The sequence below is a fragment of the Scyliorhinus canicula genome, chromosome 18 (assembly GCF_902713615.1).
Source record: "Scyliorhinus canicula chromosome 18, sScyCan1.1, whole genome shotgun sequence".
Lineage (NCBI taxonomy): Eukaryota > Metazoa > Chordata > Chondrichthyes > Carcharhiniformes > Scyliorhinidae > Scyliorhinus > Scyliorhinus canicula.
The window spans coordinates 39,789,748-39,809,482 of NC_052163.1; the positions used below are offsets into that span (position 1 = coordinate 39,789,748).

General features: G+C 50.0%; 1 protein-coding gene across 1 annotated transcript in view; it reads left to right on the forward strand.

Annotated features, from left to right (window-relative positions):
- Window positions 1-7,427: 7,427 nt before the first annotated feature.
- The window catches only part of LOC119953621 (phosphoinositide 3-kinase regulatory subunit 6-like), a 165,279-nt gene continuing 152,971 nt past the window's right edge, over window positions 7,428-19,735 (forward strand). Inside the window, exon 1 of the mRNA XM_038778069.1 lies at window positions 7,428-7,484. The gene's annotated coding sequence lies outside the window, so the exon portion shown is untranslated. The remainder of the gene's footprint in view (window positions 7,485-19,735) is intronic.

The following is a 19,735-nucleotide window of genomic DNA, read 5'->3' on the forward strand; positions in this document are numbered from 1 at the left end:
ACCCACGTAGACACGGGGATAATGTGCAAACTCCACACGGACAGTGACCTGGGGTCAGGATCAAACCCAGGTCCTCGGCGCCGAGAGGCAGCAGTGCTAACCACAGAACCATCGTGCCACCCATCACTGTCCATATCTAACATGTTCAGAGTCACTGACTGTGGAACATTGGAAAACTTCTTTTAATCAAGAACAGTACTGTACATAAACTATCCATGTGTTTGCAATATATTAAAATATTCTATTTGCGTGTTTAAACTGATTTAATGAATTCTACATTTCTGAGAAAGGCCAGTGATGTGAATAATGTACTGAGCTCTGACAGAAAAGCCTTTCAGAAGTGATGCAACCATCAATTCACTCAAGACACGAGAGGAAGTAAACTGTGGCTTTAATCGACTTACAACTGAGCCGGCCTGCGACCAGAAGAACTGAGGGCAGACTCACAAGACCGCAGCACTTTATACTTTCGGTAGTGGGAGGGGACATGGCAGGAGCCATGGGCAGAGCCAAGGGTGGAGCCCTGTACAAGCTCCTCATCTCCCCCTGGGGGCAGAGCCGCGCAACGGCTCACAGACGGAACCCATAGGGACACAGTGATACACAGTGTGAATTATGCCTTATACATTCACCACATTCACCCCCTGTAAAAAAATCAAGTCCGGTGGGGGTGACGGGTCTACAGATTGAGCCGGTCCAGTGGCCGAGTCGTCCACTGGGATCGGCGGAGCACTGGGGTTGCAGCCCCTTCAGATGGCTGTGTGCTGACGGGCTGTGTGGATCTGAGGGTGGACTCCGGGGGTGGTTCGTTCAGAGCTTCGTTCCTGACCGGTGCGACTGGCGAAGGGGGGGGCACAGGAAACCCGTAGGCGTGGGGGTACAGGACATGGGGGGTCGGTTGGGGTGTAGTGTGAGGGGTACCTCGGCGGTGGTGGTGGTGGTGGATCCTGCAGGCGCCAAGTCCCGGAGGGAAACGGTGTCCTGACGGCCATCGGGGTAATCGATAAAGGCGTATTGGGGGTTTGAATGTAGTAGTAGGGCCTTCTCTACCAGCGGGTCCGTTTTATGTGTCCGGACGTGCATCCGGAGGAGAACTGGGCCCGGTGTCCTCAACCAAGATGGGAGCGAAGCCCCCATGGTAGTGCGCCTAGGGAAAACAAATAATCGCTCGTGAGGGGTCTGATTAGTGGCCATACACAGGAGGGACCTAATTGCATGGAGCGCGTCGGGGAGGACCTCCTGCCAGTGGGAGGTCAGGAGATTCCTGGACCGTAGGGTCAGTAGGACGGTCTTCCAGACTGTCGCGTTCTCCCTCTCCACCTGCCCGTTCCCCCTGGGGTTATAGCTGGTAGTCCTGCTCGAGGATATGCCCTTGTCGAGCAGGTACTGACGCAGCTCGTCGCTCATGAAGGACGAACCCCTGTCGCTGTGGACGTAGCTGGGGAAGCCGAACAGGGTGAAGACACTGTGCAGGGCTCTGATGACTGTATGGGAGGTCATATCGGGGCACGGGATAGCGAATGGGAAACGGGAGAATTTGTCTATGACGTTTAGGAAGTACACATTACGATTGGTCGAGGGGAGGGGCCCTTTGAAATCGATGCTCAGTCGTTCAAAGGGCTGGGAAGCCTTTACCAGGTGGGTCTTGTCTGGTCTATAGAAGTGCGGTTTACACTCTGTGCAGATCGGGCAATTCCTGGTGATAGCTTTTACCTCATCTGTGGAGAAAGGCAGATTGCGGGCTTTGATATAGCGGGCGAGCCGGGTGACCCCCGGGTGACAGAGGTCATTGTGGATAGCCTGTAATCGGTCGTCTTGCGCGCAGGCGCATGGGCCGCGGGACAGGGCATCTGGGGGCTCGTTGAGCTTCCCCGGCCTATATATGATGTCATAATTATAGGTGGAGAGTTCTATCCTCCATCTCAAGATTTTATCGTTTTTTATTTTGCCCCGTTGCGAGTTGTCGAACATGAAGGCAATCGATCTCTAGTCGGTGATGAGGGTAAACCTCCAGTGCCGTGCGGCTTCCACAATGGCTTGAGCTTCTTTTTCAACTGAGGAGTGTTGAAGTTCTGAAGCGGAGAGGGTTCGGGAGAAGAAAGCTACTGGTCTCCCTGCCTGGTTCAGAGTGGCAGCGAGAGCGACCTCTGAGGCGTCGCTCTCCACCTGAAAGGGGATGGATTCATCCTCCGCCCGCATGGCGGCTTTGGCGATGTCCTTCTTGATGCAGTTGAAGGCCTGCCGGGCCTCGGCTGACAATGGGATGAGTGTGGTCTTAATTAGTGGGCGGGCTTTGTCCGCATACTGGGGGACCCACTGGGCGTAATAGGAGAAAAATCCAAGGCACCTCTTGCGGGCCCTGGAACAGTGAGGTAGAGAGAGTTGTAAAAGGGGGCGCATACGGTCCGGGTCAGGCCCCAGGACCCTGTTTTCCACAACATAGCCAAGGATGGCTAGTCTGGTTGTGCGGAAAACGCATTTCTCCTTATTGTATGTGAGGTTGAGTTTCTGGGCGGTTTGGAGAAATCGGTGGAGGTTGGCGTCGTGGTCCTGCTGGTCATGGTCGCAGATGGTGACGTTATCCAAATACGGAAACGTGGCCCGCAGCCCGTACTGGTCCACCATTCGGTCCATTGCTCGTTGGAACACCGAGTTGGAACCCCATTCGTGACGCCAAAGGGGACCCGGAGGAAATGGAAGAGGTGGCCATCTGCCTCGAACGCCGTGTAGTGGCAGTCCTCCGGGCGGATTGGGAGCTGGTGGTATGCAGACTTCAGATCCACTGTGGAGAATATGCGGTACTGGGCGATCTGGTTGACCATGTCTGCAATTCGGGGGAGTGGGTATGCATCAAGGTGCGTGAACCAGTTAATGGTCTGGCTGTAATCAACCACCATCCAGAACTTTTCCCCGGTCTTGACGACCACCACCTGAGCTCTCCAAGGGCTATTACTGGCCTCTATGACTCCCTCACGTAGGAGCCGCAGGACTTCGGCTCTGATAAATACCCTGTGCTGCAGACTATACCGCCTGCTGCAAGTGGCTACGGGTTTGCAATTAGCAGTGAGATTAGCGAAGAGTGGAGGGGGTCAATTTTTAGAGTCGCTAAGCTGCAAGTAGTGAGAGGGGGTAGGGGTCCACGGACGCTGAGTGTGAGGCTTCTAAGATTGCATTGAAAATCGAGCCCGAGTAGGAGGGGGGCGCAGAGGTCTGGGAGTACGTACAACTGGAAGTTAGAGTAGTTGGCGCCCTGTATTGTCAATGTTGCAACGGTGCGCCCTTGTATTTGAACCGAGTGCGATCCCGAGGCGAGGGAGATAGTTTGCCGTGCTGGGAAGATAGGGAGCGAACAGCGTCTTACCAGGTCTGGATGAACGAAGCTCTCAGTGCTCCTGGAGTCGAAGAGGCACGGTGTCTTGTATCCGTTGACCTGAACGGGCATCATTGAGCTTCTGAGGTGCTTTGGCCGCGACTGGTCCAGAGTGATTGCGTTGAGTTGCGGGTAGTCGGTGGCTTGATCAGCAGTGCTGGAGTGGCCCCGTGATGACTGTCCGCGGAGGTCGTAGTCGTCGATATGAACATCGGGTGATGGCCAAGATGGTGGCCCCCGTTGATCGCACGTGGCGGGTGATGAAGAAGATGGCGTCCAAGATGGCCGCCCACGTGGATCGCACGTGGTGGGCGGTGAGGAAGATGGCGCCCAAGATGGCGGCCCCCATGACTCGCACATGGCCGGCGGAGGCGGAGTCGGCAGACATGCTGCAACATTGCAGGGTCTGCGGGCCTGCGAGTTGGGAGAACGATTGCCCTGGATAGCGGGAGAGTTAGAGGGTTTAGATTTAGACAGGCATACCTTTGCAAAATGTGCTTTTCGACCACAGCTGCTGCAGGTCGCGTTGCGGGCCGGACAGTGCTGCCATGGGAGTTGGGGCTTACCACAGAAATGGCACGATGGCGCTCCATAGTGGGCGGGTGGCCGCGCGACGCAGGCCTGAGTCAGTCTCTGGTCGGGGGTCCACGATGGGGTCGCGTGGTCAGCGGGGAATGAGTTCAAACTTTGAAACGCGACCTCCAGCGAGGTTGCTAGCGTTACTGTTTCCTCCAGGTTCTGGGCCCCTCTTTCGAGGAGACGCTGGCGCATGTAGTTGGACCGAACCCCTGCAACATACACATCACGGACAGCGAGTTCCATATGCTGGGAGGCAGTTACAGCCTGAAAGTTACATTCCCGTGCAAGAGCTTTTAGGTCGTGCAGGTAGTCCTCTAGCGACTCTGCAGGGCGCTAGCGGCGGGTAGTGAAAATACGCCGCGCGTAAACTTCATTTACAGGCCGCACGTATAGGCGGTCGAGTATAGCGAGGGCTTCGGCGTACAGGTCGGTACTATCGAGTTGCGTAGAGATGCGATGGCTCACCCGTGCGTGTAGGAGACTGAGTTTCTGCTCTTCAGTAGTAGCGGAGGTAGTCGACGCAGCCGGGTAGGCCTTGAGGCACCGAAGCCAGTGTAGAAAGATTTCCTTCGCTTCTGCGGCCTGCGGGTCGAGTTCCAGTCGATCAGGTTTGAGGGCTGATTCCATTGTGGTTTTTTTTTAAAGTCGATTAAATTGATGCAACCATCAATTCACTCAAGACACAAGAGGAAGTAAACTGAGGTTTTAATCGGCTTACAACTGAGCCTGCCTGCGACCAGAAGAACTGAGGGCAGACTCACAAGACCGCAGCACTTTATACTTCCGGTAGTGGGAGGGGCCATGGGCAGAGCCATGGGCAGAGCCAAGGGTGGAGCGCTGTGCAAGCTCCTCATCTCCCCCTGGGGGCAGAGCCGTGCAACGGCTCACAGACAGAGCCCACAGGGACACAATGATACACAGTGTGAATTATGCCTTATACATTCACCACAAGAAGCTTGATACTTTTTCCATAATGTCATTGGCAATAAAATGATTGAATTTTCTGGTAATAGTCATCACAGGTGTCCTAGCTCTTAGAAAAAGATATCCCTTACCCCTTTCCTCACGGCCTTTTTGACAGACCTTTTTCAAATATTTATCCACTTTTGTCTTAAAAGCTATGGTGGATTCTGCTTCTGCCACTGTCTCTGGCAGGAATGAAAACTATATGCTTTAAAAGATTTTCTGTTAATCTTTTGGTCACAATCTTAGATTTATCCTGACATTAATGCTTCACTGACCAATTTGAAATCAGTAGCTGCTATAGGGTTCCAGCTAGGACTTGGCTCCTCACTCTAGAACTGGATCCTCGATTTTTTGACCCATAGACACAACAGTAAGAATAAACAACACCTCCTCCACGATAGTCTTCAATATCGTGGCCCTGCAAGACTGAGTACTTAGCCCCCTAATGTACTCCTTATACATACACGACTGCGTGGCAAAATTTGGCTCCAACTCCATCTATTTTGCTGACGACATGACAGTAGTGGGTTGGATCTCGAATAATGCCGAGTCAGATACATGAGGGAGATAGAGAACCTAGTGAAGTGGTGTAACAATAACAATCTCTCCCTCAGTGCCAGCAAAACTAAAGAGCTGGTCATTGACTTCAGGAAGCAAAGTATTGTACACACCCCTGTCTGCATCAACGGGGCCGAGGTGGAGATGGTTGACAGCTTCAAATTCCTAGGCGTGCACATCACCAAAAATCTGTCCTGGTCCACCCACGTCGACGCTACCACCAAGAATGCCTACACTTCCTCAGGAAACTAAGGAAATTCAGCATATCCACACTGACTCTTAACAACTTTTACAGCTCCACCATAGAAAGCACCCTATCTGGCTGCATCACAGCATGGTATGGCAACTGCTCGGCCCAAGACCGCAAGAAACTACAAAATCGTGAACACCACCCAGTCTATCACACGAACCAGCCTCCCATCCACTGACTCTATCCTATCTACACCTCACGCTGCCTGGGGAAAGCGAGCAGCATAATCAAAGACCCCTACCACCCGTCTTACTCACTCTTCCAACTTCTTCCATCGGGCAAGAGATAGAAAAGTCTTGGAACACGCATGAACAGATTAAAAAACAGCTTCTTCCCCGCTATTACCAGACTCCTAAACAATCCTCTTATGGACTGATCTGATTAATTCTACACTCATGTATGCTTCACCCCATGCCTGTGTCTATGTATTTACATTGTGTACCTTGTGCTGCCCTATTACTTATTTTCTTTTCATGTACTAAATAATTTGTTGAGCTGCACCCCGGCACACGTGACAATAAACAAATCCAATCCAATCCATGCAGTATTTTGTAAGATGCAGACTTAGTTCAGTCCACATTCGCATGATACTGCAATATATACATTGTTGGAGGTGATAATACCACTTGGCAGCCCTGGCATGCACCTTCCCTTTGCCCTGAGCTAAAGCTCCAATGTAATTCCGAAGCCCAACACTCCAAAGAACTCATAGAAGTAGTGGTGTCTGTGTCACACTGCAATTTATGCCTGAGGCTGTATGTGGACTTAGACAGAACTGCTGCAATATGATTCTGCATAAAACCTAGCTCGTTTGCTTAGCTTTTGGTTATCTGCCTTAATATCATCAAGCAGCGATTTACGTGTACTTCGTACAGTTCAATCTGCTGCATCGGCTGCTGACAATGTGGTCGCCTCTACACCGGGAGACCAAAGGCAGATTGAGTAACCACCTTGCAAGAGCACCTCTGTTCAGTTTGCAAGCATGACCCTGAGTGTCCGGTGGCCTGTCATTTTAATTCTCACACTGACATCTCTGCCTTTGGCCTGCTTGCACTGTTCCAGTGAAGCACAAGGTAAGCTTGAAGTGCAACACCTCACCTCTTAATGAGGCACTTTCCAGCCTTCTGGACTCAGCATTGAGTACATAAATTTCAGTCCCTAAACTCTGCCTCCTCCCCCCCCCCCCCCATTCTGTTTCCTTTCCTTTGCATATTTCAGTTTTTCTCTTATTTTTGCTTTCAGCCAGCAGCTCACTTGGTCCGGGTACAGCGTTTGTTTCTTTTCTTACCCCATGCATTGACCCTGTAAAGCTAATTACCTTGTCATTCCTTCTCTCCCGTCTACTAACCATATCACTTTCCCTTTGCCATTGTCCCATCTACTCCTTGCTTAGTTTCTGATGTACGGTCATTGACCTGAAACGTGAACCCTATTTCACAGAATGCTCCCTGGCCTGCTGAGGTATTCCAGGGATCACTGTTTCGCCTGCTTCAAACCATTTCTTTATCTGGACTTCACCTTTGAAGACATGACTGAAGCTCACTTTGCTATTTTTCCTCAACTCACTTCCTCAAACGGTGTCGACTGACGCCAAGTTCAGCCAATGAGATGTTTATCTTTGATTTTGAACCCCAATCATCAATTGGCTCTGTGTGTAGGCGGGTCTCTCTCTCTCTCTCGATTGTAGGCTTTCCCGGGTGAATTCGCACAACTGTGGACTTGCCCTCACATCCACTGCAGCCCGGTGACAGGTCAGAACGGGTGAGTCCACGGCGAATTCGGTTTTATTTCTGTTCATACACAAATATAAAGTTTTCTTGTGAAATTATGGCTCGGAGCTTTCTGCCGGGCATTTGCTTTTGACGTTGCTTTGAGTAATTTGCCTGAGGTTTTAATTCATTTGGGAAGTGTTTACTCGGGAAAGATGCCTGGAAAAGCAAGGCGATGGAATGCGGGTAGCCGAGCGGAACGAGGAAGCGTCGGGAATGTTTTCGGACTTCGCTGCTGCTGTTTGGTCCGTCACAGCAGATGATGGTCTTGGAAATGTTGGAGGTGTGGGATGGGGTGATGGTAAGTTCCTCTCAGGATGAGTGCCAGGCCAATGCCAGTTCCGCACTGAATCTTTGCAGTGGAGTAGCAAGAGCGGCTAAAAATAAATAGATCTGCGCTTTCCAAATCGAAGTGTTTGGACTTCAGACCGACGTGTAACCACTGCAGTCACATTAAAGTTGTCGCCTTCCTTTATAAAGGCTGCCTACGTTCTTGCTGTTTGTGACTGTCGAGATCGCAAAGCAGCAACCCCGTAGGATCCAGCTTGCATTTTGAACTCAACAGGGAATCTTGATCTGAGATCAGGTTATATCCTTAAAATCACATTGCTCTGTGTATTTGGCCCGGGTGTGAGATTGGCCTCCTTGTTTCGAGTTCGCTGAAGTAGATGGGACTGGAGGTGCTACACTTGGTCTCAGCATCCTTGGGTTAGGATTGGAAATGAATCACGTTCTTACTGTAGTGTTTCCTTAGGAACAGGAGGTGACCATTCAGGCCCCCCCTCCCAGTTTGTTCAAGATGATCATGACTGATGCATCTGACCCCATATAAGTGGCATGGTACCGTAGCAAAGTGGTTAGCACTGTTGCTTCACAGCGCCAGGGTCCCATGTTCGATTCCCGCTTGGGTCACTGTTTGTGCGAGTCTGCACGTTCCCCGTGTCTACGTGGGTTTCCTGCGGGTGCTCCAGTTTCCTCCCACAAGTCACGAAAGATGCGCTTGTTAGGTGAATTGGCCATTCTGAATTTTCTCTCAGTCTACCTGAGCAGGCGGTGGAGTATGGCGACTGGGGGATTTTCACAGTAACTTCATTGCAGTGTTAATGTAAGCCTACTTGTGACAATAAAGATTATTATTATAGTGCCACAAGTAGGCTTACATTAACACTGCAGTAGAGTTACTGTGAAAATCCCCTAGTCGCCTCATTCTGGCATCTGTTTGGGTACACTGAGGGTGAATTCAGAATGCCCAATTTACCTAACAGCACGTCTTTGGTGATCTGTGGGAGGAAACTGCAGCACCTGCAGGAAACCCACGTAGACACAGGGGGAACGTGCAGAAACCACACAAACAGTGACTCAAATAGAACCTGGGACCCTGGTGCTATGAAGCAACAGTGCTAACCACTGCCACCCTGCTGCCCATGCCTTGCCCCTCCATATCGTTTGTTAACATAAATCTAACTTTCCACCATCTATAAAGCAGTTGTCTACATTAAAATCCATTTGCTACAATCTTGACCATTCTCTCAATCAATCAATATCCCCTTTTGTAGTTTTATGCTTCAGTGTTTACATTGCTGCCTCATTTTGTGTCACCAGCAAATTTAGATAGGTGGCTTTCTACACCATCATCTGTCATTAATAAATACAGTGAATAGTTGAGGACACATTACAAGTCCTTGTGGGACACCACAAGTCACATCCTGCCCATTATCTCTCTTTTTCAGCCACGTTCCTAATCGGTGTTTGATTTGTCTTTAATTCCATCCCCTGAGCTTCAACTTTAGCTAATAGACTCTTGGATTTCATCAAATACCTTCTGGTGGTCCACATTAAAAAAAAAATCCATAAACAGTCTTGTGTTCACTATTGACACCTCTTTGATTTGGTTTGCATGCCCTTTACAAATTTATTCTGGTCCATTTTAAAGAGAACAGACAAGCTTGGAATTCATGGATCTCCATTGCAGCATTGACTGCTGATCCTCAGCTCTCTAACTTTGGTTATCACAAAAATATGTATAACTCACTCATTCTTTTTAAAGAAAGGCTAATGTCGGTGGAAATTCTAATGTTGCTGATTTGGTCCAAACAGGAAGATTATGAGATAACCAGTATTAGCCAATATGGCCAACTCTATATCAAAGGTGCGCTAACAATCGCTTTATAAGGCCAGGTAATTTGCACCAAGTGGGGTCTTTGGAGGCAAGTTATTTTTATTTGGAGTCTGTTACTGTTGTTTAATAGTTCAAATGACGAGACTTCCGGTTGTGGCTATGCGGAGCTAAGCCGCACGTTCGGCAGCTCCCGCCTTTTGGGCTCTTTTAAGGGCCCCCAGCGGTACTTGCTCGACGGTTCCCGACGTGGGAAGGTGTCTGCAGCGGATCCCCAGGAGCCTATGGTGGTGACCAGGAGTGGGGACAGCAAAAAAGCGGTGGCAGCGCCTAAGGAAAAGCGGGGGAAGAAATCCAAGAATGCGGCCGGCGGAGGCCTTGAGGAGTGGAAGCAGTGGGCACAAGAGCAGCAGGAGACTCTCCAGCGCTGCTTTCGGGAGCTCCAAACGGAGCTGCTAGACTCGCTATAGGCGAGTACGGACAAGCTGCTGGCGACGCAAGCAGCCCGGGGGTGGAGATCCGTGAGCTCCGACAACAAGCCTCTGACAGAGAGGATGAGGCCGCGGCCCTCATGGTGAAGGTGGAGATGCACAAGGCGCTCCACAAGAAGTGGCAGGAGCGGTTCGAGGAGATGGAGAACTGGTCGAGGCGGAAGAATTTGTGGATCTTGGGCCTCACGGAGGGGCTGGAGGGCTGTTTTAAGCTGGTTGTGTGGTGTTTCTAGGGCGGGTGGGGTGGGGTTTGTTTTGCGTGGGCGGGGTCGGGCAGGGGGAAAGCGCGGGCTTTTCTTCTGTTTCCAGCGCTGAGGGTGGATGGGGGCGGGGTCAGAGCTGAGAAGCGTGGGCCTTTTTCCCGCGCAAGAGCGGGAGGGGGAGGAGGAGGGTCTGCTGATGGGTCTGGGGGAGGAGGGGTGGCCCCATGTTGGGAGGGGTCGGAGGTGGTGCGGGAGCTGCCGGGGTCAGCAGAAGTTAACTGGCTCACGGGAGTGCTATGGAGGGAGTAGCGCGGCTGGGAGGGGACCCAGCCTGTTTGGGGGGGGGGGGGGGGGGGGGGGGGGGGTTGGGTACCGGGTTGCTGCTGAAATGGCCAGGTTCTGAGTAGGGGGCTGATTTCGAGGGTGGAGGATGCTGAGTATTCGGCCATAGCCATTTCGGATCATGCCCCGCACTGGGGGATCTTGGATTGGGGGAGGAGAGGGACCAGCGCCCGCTCTGGTGCTTAGAGATGGGACTGTTGGCGGATGAGAAGGTGAGCGGGCGGGTTCGGGGGTGTATCCAGAGGTACTTAGAGGACAATGGGGAGGTCCGGGTGGGGACGGTTTGGGAGGCATTGAAGGCGGTGATTAGAGGGGAGTTGATTTCCATCCGAGCCCGAGGGGAGAGTAGAGGGAGAGACTGGTGGGGGAGATGGTGAGGGTAGACAGGAGATACACGGAGGCTCCGGAGGAGGGATTGTTGAGGGAGCGGCGTAACCTTCAGGCCAAGTTTGACTTGTTGACCACCGGAAAGGCAGAAGCTCAGTGGAGGAAGGCACAGGGAGCGGTGTACGAATATGGGGAGAAGGCGAGTAGGATGCTGGCACATCAGCTCCGTAAGCGGGACGCGGCCATGGAGATTGGTGGAGTGAAGGATAGGGGACGAAACGTGGTGCGAAGGGGGGTAGACATCAACGGGGTCTTCAGGGACCTTTATGGGGAATTGTACCGGTCAGAACCCCCCGGTGGAGGGACAGGTGGAGGGGCTGGGGGCGCCGATTGAGCTGGAGGAGCTGGTCAAGGGGAAAGGCTGCATGCAGCCGGGGAAGGTGCCGGGGCCGGATGGGTTCCTGGTCGAATTTTATAAAATGTACATAGACCTGCTGGGCCCCCTGTTGGTTAGGGTCTTTAACGAGGCAAGGGAGGGGGGGGGGGCTTTACCCCCGACTTGTCACGGGCGCTGATTTTCTTGATCCTCAAACGGGACAAGGACCCCCTGCAGTGTGGATCATACAGGCCGATCTGGCTGTTAAATGTAAACGCCTAGCTGTTGGCGAAGATCTTGGCCACAAGGATAGAGGGCTGTGTACCGGGGGTCATCCACGAGGATCAGACGGGGTTTGTAAAGGGAAGGCAGTTGAATACCAATATACGCAGGCTTCTGAATGTTATAATGATGCCGGCGTTATAAGGGGAGGCGGAGATAGTGGTAGCATTAGACGCGGAGAAGGCCTTTGATAGGGTTGAGTGGGGGTACTTGTGGGAGGTGCTGGAGAGGTTTGGGTTCGGGGAGGGGTTCGTCAGCTGGGTGAGGCTGCTATATGAGGCCCCGATGGCGAGCGTAGCCACAAATAGGAGGAGGTCGGAGTACTTTTGGTTGTACCGTGGGACGAGACAGGGGTGTCCCCTGTCCCCCTTGCTCTTTGCGTTGGCAATTGAGCCCCTGGCCATGGCGTTGAGGGAGTCGAGGAATTGGAGGGGTCTGGTGCGGGGTGGGGAGGAACACCGAGTGTCACTATATGTGGATGACTTGTTGCTGTATATGGCGGACCCAGTGGGGGGAATGCCGGAGGTGATGGAGATTCTTTGGGGGCTTTTCTGGGTACAAGCTCAACCTGGGTAAGAGTGAGCTGTTTGTCGTGCACCCGGGGGATCAAGAGGAGGGGATTGGTAGGCTCCCACTGAAAAGGGCAGGAAGGAGCTTCAGGTACCTGGGAGTCCAGGTGGCTAGGAGCTGGGGGGCCCTCCACAAACTTAACCTCACTAGGCTGATGGAGCAAATGGAGGAGGAGTTTAAGAGATGGGACATGTTGCCGCTGTCGTTGGCGGGCAGGGTGCAGTCCGTCAAGATGACGGTGCTCCCGAGGTTTTTGTTCCTGTTCCAGTGCCTCCCCATCTTTATCCCAAAGGCCTTTTTTAGGAGTGTCAGCGGGAGCATTACGGGGTTTGTATGGGCGCACAAGACTCCGAGGGTGAGAAGGGTGTTTTTGGAGCAGGGCAGGGATGGGGGGGACTGGCATTGCCCAACCCCTGCAGGTACTATTGGGTGGCCAATGCAGTGATGGTGCGTAAATGGGTGATGGAGGGGGAGGGGGCAGCATGGAAGAGGATGGAGATGGCGTCCTGTGTGGGCACGAGTCTGGAGGCACTGGTGACGGCGCCGTTGCCGCTCCCTTCAGCGAGGTATACCACGAGCCCGGTGGTGGCGGCTACCCTCAAAATTTGGGGGCAATGGAGATGGCATGGGGGTAGGTGGGGGGCTCGATGGAGTCCCCGATTCGGGGGAACCACTGGTTTGTTCCAGGGAGCATCAATGGCGGTTTCTGGGCTGGCACAGTGTAGGTAAAGGGAGGTTGAGGGACCTGTTTGTGGATGGGAGGTTTGCGAGCCTGGGTGAGTTAGAGGGGACGTTTGGGCTCCCCCGCGGAGCATGTTTAGGTACATGCAGGTTAGGGCGTTTGCCAGGCGGCAGATGGAGGGGTTCCCTATGCTGCCCCCACGTGGGGTACGGGACAGGGTGCTCTCGGGGGTGTGGGTTGGAGGGGGGACGATTTTGGACATATACCATGTAATGCAGGAGGTAGACGATGCCTCGGTGGAGGAGCTGAAGGGTAGATGGGAAGAGGAGCTGGATGAGGAGATTGAGGAGGGGACGTGGGCGGATGTCCTGGAAAGGGTGAATTCCTCCTCTTCCTGTGCGAGGCTTAGCCTCATACAGTTCAAGGTGCTACATAGGACCCACATGACCGGGACGAGGATGAGTAGGTTTTTCGGGGGCGAAGACGGGTGCTAGGTGCTCGGAGAGCCCAATGAACCATGCCCATATGTTCTGGGAATGCTCAGTGCTGGGGGAATTCTGGAAGCGGGTGGCAAGGACGGTGTCAAGGGTGGTAGGATCCAGGGTCGAGCCAGGCTGGGGGCTCGCGATATTTGGGGTTGCAGTGGAGCCGGGAGTGCAGGAGGCGAAAGAGGCCGGTGTTCTGGCCTTTGCGTCCCTAGTAGCCCGGCGGAGGATTTTGCTTCAATGGAAGGATGCGAGGCTCCCAAGCGTGGAGACCTGGATCAATGATATGGCGGGGTTCATCAAATTGGAGAGGGTGAAATTTGCCCTCAGAGGATCAGTTCAGGGGTTCTTTAGGCGGTGGCAGCCTTTCCTTGACTTCCTGGCAGAACGGTAGGGAATTAGGCTGGCAGCAGCAGCAACCCGGGGTGGGGGGAGGGGGTGGGGGGGGAGGGGGAGGTTTGTTTCGGGAGAGGGGAGGAGTGTGTAAAAGTGTATATGTGTTTAATGAATATGTGGGGTGTTATATATTTTTTTATTTTGATAGCTATTGGGGGGGGGGGGGAGTTGGGTCACGGGGGTGACTATGTTTTTCTTTTGTTGTTAATACTGTTTTATTTTCTGTTTTTGATATTTTGCGAAAATTTCAATAAAAATTATTTAAAAAAAAATAATGTATGAGAGTATCTGAACTGAAAGATCAACAACTGTAATCTGACCACGGCATGTTTATTGAGTGACAATCATAGCTACTCTTAAAGATGATGTCTGTCACCGTATAACTAAAGCTTGTAGGTTGTTTTTTGTTCGTACCACTGAAGTTAAATGGTGGGAAATTCTGATGTGCCAAGCCACAAAGCATGGAAATTCCACCCATTCTGTCTCCTTGCTTCATTTTAAAAAAAATGTTTGCGACCTTGCTCTTTGGTGAAGCTTTTGGATAATAATCTGCCTTGAGATGTTTCATTACATTAAAGGCACTAGATAAATTCAAGTTGTTCTTGCTGTTTTGATTGTGAAATGTAAATGAGATCTGGTTCTAATTTGCAAGAGATAGTTATTCTGTTCACTGAGTATTTCAATGTTTCAGTTTACTGGGGGGAAATGGTCATTATATGTTTCACCATCTACTTAGATAAGAAAGTCATTTTGTAACGTTTTATCTCTTAACGCCTATTCACAATGCTGAAATATAAGACAAACTTTTAAAATACTGCAGTTGCTGGAAATCTGAAATCAAAAACAGGAGATGCTTGAAAGCCCAGAAGGTCCGGCAGCCTCTATGGAGGGAGATACGGACGGCTGGATTCTCTGGTCTCCCAGCCGCATGTTTCATGGCAGCGGGATCCTCTACTCCCGCCGCTTGTCAATGGGATTTCTCATTGAAGCCACGCCACCTCGCCGGGAACAGAGAATCCCAACAGCCGGAGAATTCCAGCCAGAGTTAACATTTTATTGTAATTCCACTTTCATGAAAGTTCCTCATCTATCTCACCAGACATAGTTAAACATGCACTTCAATAATACAATAAAACATTAAACACATACTTTGGTGATGACTCGCCAATGAGTATGACTGTCCACGTAAGAAACTCTGTGTTACTGGTCGTGGGTTCTTGTATCACTGATGGTCCGATCTTCGAGCTGCATCTTTGACCACACTCGTAGCAGATGTTTCCAGGAGCTGGTATCGGTCCTCGGACGCAAAGTCGTGGATGTTCCTTCTCGGGCTCCTTTACCGGGCTTCCTCTTGCGGTCAGGTGTCCTCAAAGAATTTTGTCCCTTCAATCAGGGAGTTGTCCCAAGTAGATCTCTTCAAAGCAAGAATCTCCCAGACGTTCACATCCATGTTGCATTTCTTGAGGTAAGCCTCCACAGTGTCTTTGAAGCTTCCTTTGTCCTCGCACAGTCTAAAGACATTCAGGTTAGGTGGATTGGCTATGCTAAATTGCCTCTTCGTGCCTAAAGACATGCAGGTTTGGTGGGGTTATGAGGATAGGGTGGGGGAATGAGCCTCGCTAGGGTGATTTTTCAGGGAATCGGTGCAAACATGATGGGCCGAATGGCCTCCTGCTGTACCATAGGAGTTCTATGGTTCTCTTGTTTGGAAGACTTCCTTGAGCTGGGCGAATAAGATTTGCTTTGGCAGTCAGGACTCTGGCATCCGAACACATGGCTGGCCCAGCGGAGTTGTTTTGGATGATCATGGCCTCGTTGCTGGTGCTCTTGGCACCTTCAAGGACTCGGATGTTAGCACATTAATCATTTGAAAAATAGTATAAATTACACAATTTCTATTAATTGCTCCAAATATCTTCCAATTCAACGGATCAAAACACCCTGTCAGGATCATCAGTACTTCTTTTTTTTAAATATAAATTTAGAGAATCCAATAATTTTTTTTCCAAATAAGGGGGCCATTTTGCGTGGCCAATCCACCTACCCTGTACATCTTTGGGCTGTGGGGGCAAGACACACGTAGACACGAGGAGAATGTGCAAACTCCACACAGAAAGTGACCTGGGGCCGGGATCGAACCCGGTCCTCACCGCCGTGAGGCAGTAGTGCTAACCACTGCCACCGGATCATCAGTATTTCCAACATTAGCTACACATACATATGTACCTCCATGGCACATATAATGAATCTTTAACATATTAAACTTGTGCACAACTCCCGTCAACATCGTAAATTTCCATGTCCACATTACTGAAGGAGACAGCCTGTATGATTTGCCATGTTGTAATTACACCCTTCCACCATTGGAGATGTTATCGGACTTTAAAATGGAGGGAGAATTATGAAAGCCTATCCTGATAGAATTATTCTCTGTCCTCTAGTCCTGCTTCACCTGAATTCTAAACTTGATTTTGACTTTCCATTTACAATACCTTGGGATATTGCCTTAAAACATATTGAAAGACATGCCTACAGTTCACACTTCCTTACTGTTAGATCTGAGCTTTGGTTAGTGTATCTTTCATGTCGCTGCATGATATACACCACTCATCAGATTATGAAACAAAGCTTTGTGTATGGAGTAAATTGCTTTTATTCAGTTTGAATGAGATATCTCTTGATCAGTATTTTTCACTTGCAATACAGAGCCTCTTTAAAGTTTGTCGAAGCAAATACAGAGTCCTGAGTTGAATTCAATACAAATCAAAGCTCGAATGGTTCTTCTAATTGAATACAGAATACAGAAAGTTGAAATTAAATCTAAATAGTTGTTCAAAGCGACAAGGCAGAGAAGTAGCTTTAGAGTTTAAAGTAAGTGGCCGGGATTCTCCCCTACCCGGCGGGGCAGGGGGTCCCGGCGTGTTGAAGTGGCATGAACGACTCTGGCGTCGGGCCGCTCCAAAGGTGCAGACGTCTCCACACCTTTAGGGGCCAAGCCCTCACATTGAGGGGCAAGGCCCGCGCCGGAGTGGTTCCCACTCCACCGGCTGGTATGAACGGCCTTTGGCGCCACGCCAGCTGGGGCCGAAAGGACTTTGCAGGCCGGCGTAAGTCCACGCAATGCCCGGAGCGTCAGCGGCTGCTGACGTCATACCGGCGCATGTGCAGGGTAGGGGGTCTCTTCCGCCTCCGCCATGGTGAAGACCATGGCAAAGGCGGAAAAAAAGAGTGCCCCCACGGCACAGGCCCGCCCGCCGATCGGTGGGCCCCGATCGCAGGCCAGGCCACCATGGGGACACCCCCGGGGTCAGATTGCCCCGCGCCCCCCCCCCCCCCCCCCCCGGGACCCTGGCACCCGCCCGCGCCGCCAACCCCGCCGGTAACAGAGGTGGTTTAATCCACGCCGGCGGGAGAGGCTAGTCAGCGGCGGGATTTCGGCCCTTCACGGGCCGGAGAATGGCCACGGGGGTCCCGCCAACCGGCGCGGCGCGATTCCCGCCCCCACCAAATCTCGGGGGGGCGGAGAATTCGGGGCAAGGCGGGGGCAGGATTGATGCCGGCCCCGGGCGATTCTCCGACCCAGTGATTCTAGAATGAATTATTCAAACCGGCACGTATACTTAAAGGATGACTAGTGTCATTAATGTCTCTCCCCTTTCTATTCGATATGTATTTGTCCATCAAATTTTAACATGAGGTGATTTACAATATGCCTTTCTTATGAATCTTATCGGTTGCTATGAAAACAGTTTCTGGGAGTGTTGCCCAAAATCTTTGACTTGGGCAATATGTCCTTGGTTTGTCTGTCTAGGTTTATATCTTGATTATTCTCATGGGAAACAGCCTCTCTCACTATCTGGTGTGTTTTAACAATATATTACAGAAGCCATTTTAAGTTTTGGGCCATTTATTCCTTTAATTAGTTATATATTAAAAAGGTAGATTCTTTACTAAAGAAGGCGGATTCTATCAGTCCCCCCTTTTTGATTATTTGAAATTGAAATAGAATCAAAGAAGGAAAGGAATAAGTGCAATAGGACAATGGGATAGGCATTGAGAGAGAGACTCATTCACATTGCCTTTAATGGTTCACTTATTTGAGAACAGCCTTCAACAACAGAGTGGGAAAAGCCTTGCAAGCGTTACAAACACCTTACTAATTCAATAAAACAAATCAAATGATAATATTGTTAAATATTAATACATTAATAATTGAACTTAATACAACATTGATTAAAGGACTTAGTAAAAATTGAAAGTTGCTTAAAACATTGATATGCTGATTAAAAAATGATTACGTGATTAAAATTGATTACATGATTACATAATTCAGTAATAAAATGTTAATAATTATTTCATGTTGACAAAATGATTATACAGTAAAATAACTGAAGTTGAGTATATGATTTAGTAATAATTGGTATATGATTCAAAATTGATTATGTAATTCGATAATAAAATTATTAATAAATGATTAATATGCAGTAAATAATAGTTCAACAGAAACTTTCCACTTCAAAGTTATTGGCTGGTGGTGCACTGGGTGTGGACTGAACTACTTGAATCCTTTGGGCGTTACGGACTGGCATGCATTGACATGCACATCTGGTGAGCACGATGATTAGGTAAAGGATAAACCCAATAATGCAAAAGAAGAAAATTCCCTGGATAATGGACCTTCCAGTCCTACCTAACCACCCAAAGAGCCAACCCCAAATAGTGGAATCAGAGGGGTGTTCAAGTTTCTTAACTTAGTTTTGGATGTGTATTGCCAAGTCTTTGACTTGGTCTGAGTTATTTGGAATATAGGTGCAACACTCTGCACCAATCAGGGCACAGGTGCCACCTTTTGTGGCTACCAAATAGTCAAGTGCCATTCGATTCTGTAAGGTAACCGTTCTGATGGAAACCATTTTGTCAGAAATTCCAATTAGGGCATTGGAGATATGGGTGGCTGTAGCCTTTCTGACTGGAGTAGCTTCTATCCATCTAGAAAATTTATCTACTATCACAAGGACGTCAGTCTATCTTTGGCAGGGAGAAAGGGTGATGTAATCAACCTGTATGTTCTGAAATGGTCCTGTAGGGGCAGGAGCTCTTAGCTGGGGCATTTTCGTGATAGGTCCCAAGTTGTTCTTTTGACATGTCACACAATGATCCGATACCAATTGTGCATGTTTTTTGAATCCTTTGCCACGCCAACATCTGTGGAATCGGTCCATTATCTGTTGAGGGGCTAGATGTCCCCATGAATGGATCTGTTGTGCCAGAAATGGCATCAGTGCCTGTGGTGCCCGTGGTTTATCAGTCTGAACTTGTCTCCAGATATCATCATCATACTCCTCAATACCTGAATCTAGCCATGACCATTTTTCTTGTGTAGAGTTTTGCTGCATTTTACGTAGATCTTGTAATAACTTGGTCACTCCTAATTCGTAGATGTGTCTTGGTGATGCTGAAGGATGCCACTTTGAGGCAGCTTTCTTTGCTGCTTGGTCTGCAAAGGCATTTCCTTTAGCTTCCATAGTATCTTTTTGAGTATGAGCGTTACATTTAAGAATAGATAGTTCTTTTGGTAAAGCCATTTCTTCCAGAAGGTCTTGTACTTCTTTCCCATTTCGTATAGGTGTCCCTGCTGTGGTAAGGTATCCTCTTTTCTTCCATAAATGACCAAAATAATGGGCTACTCCAAAACCGTATCTGGAGTCCGCATAGATGTTTGCTGATTGATCTTTTGCCACATGACATGCTTATGTTAGAGCCTTCAGTTCGGCTTGTTGAGCTGTTGTTCCTTGGGGCAAACTTCCTTCCGCCATTACTTCATAGAGGCTGGTGACTGCCCATCCAGCTTTTCTGACACCTTTATCAATAAAGGAGGAACTGCCTGTAAATAGAATCAAATCTGGGTTCTATAGTGGCTCTTCTACCAGGCGTGCCTCTTCCATTTCTTTTGTTACTTCCACACAGTCATGT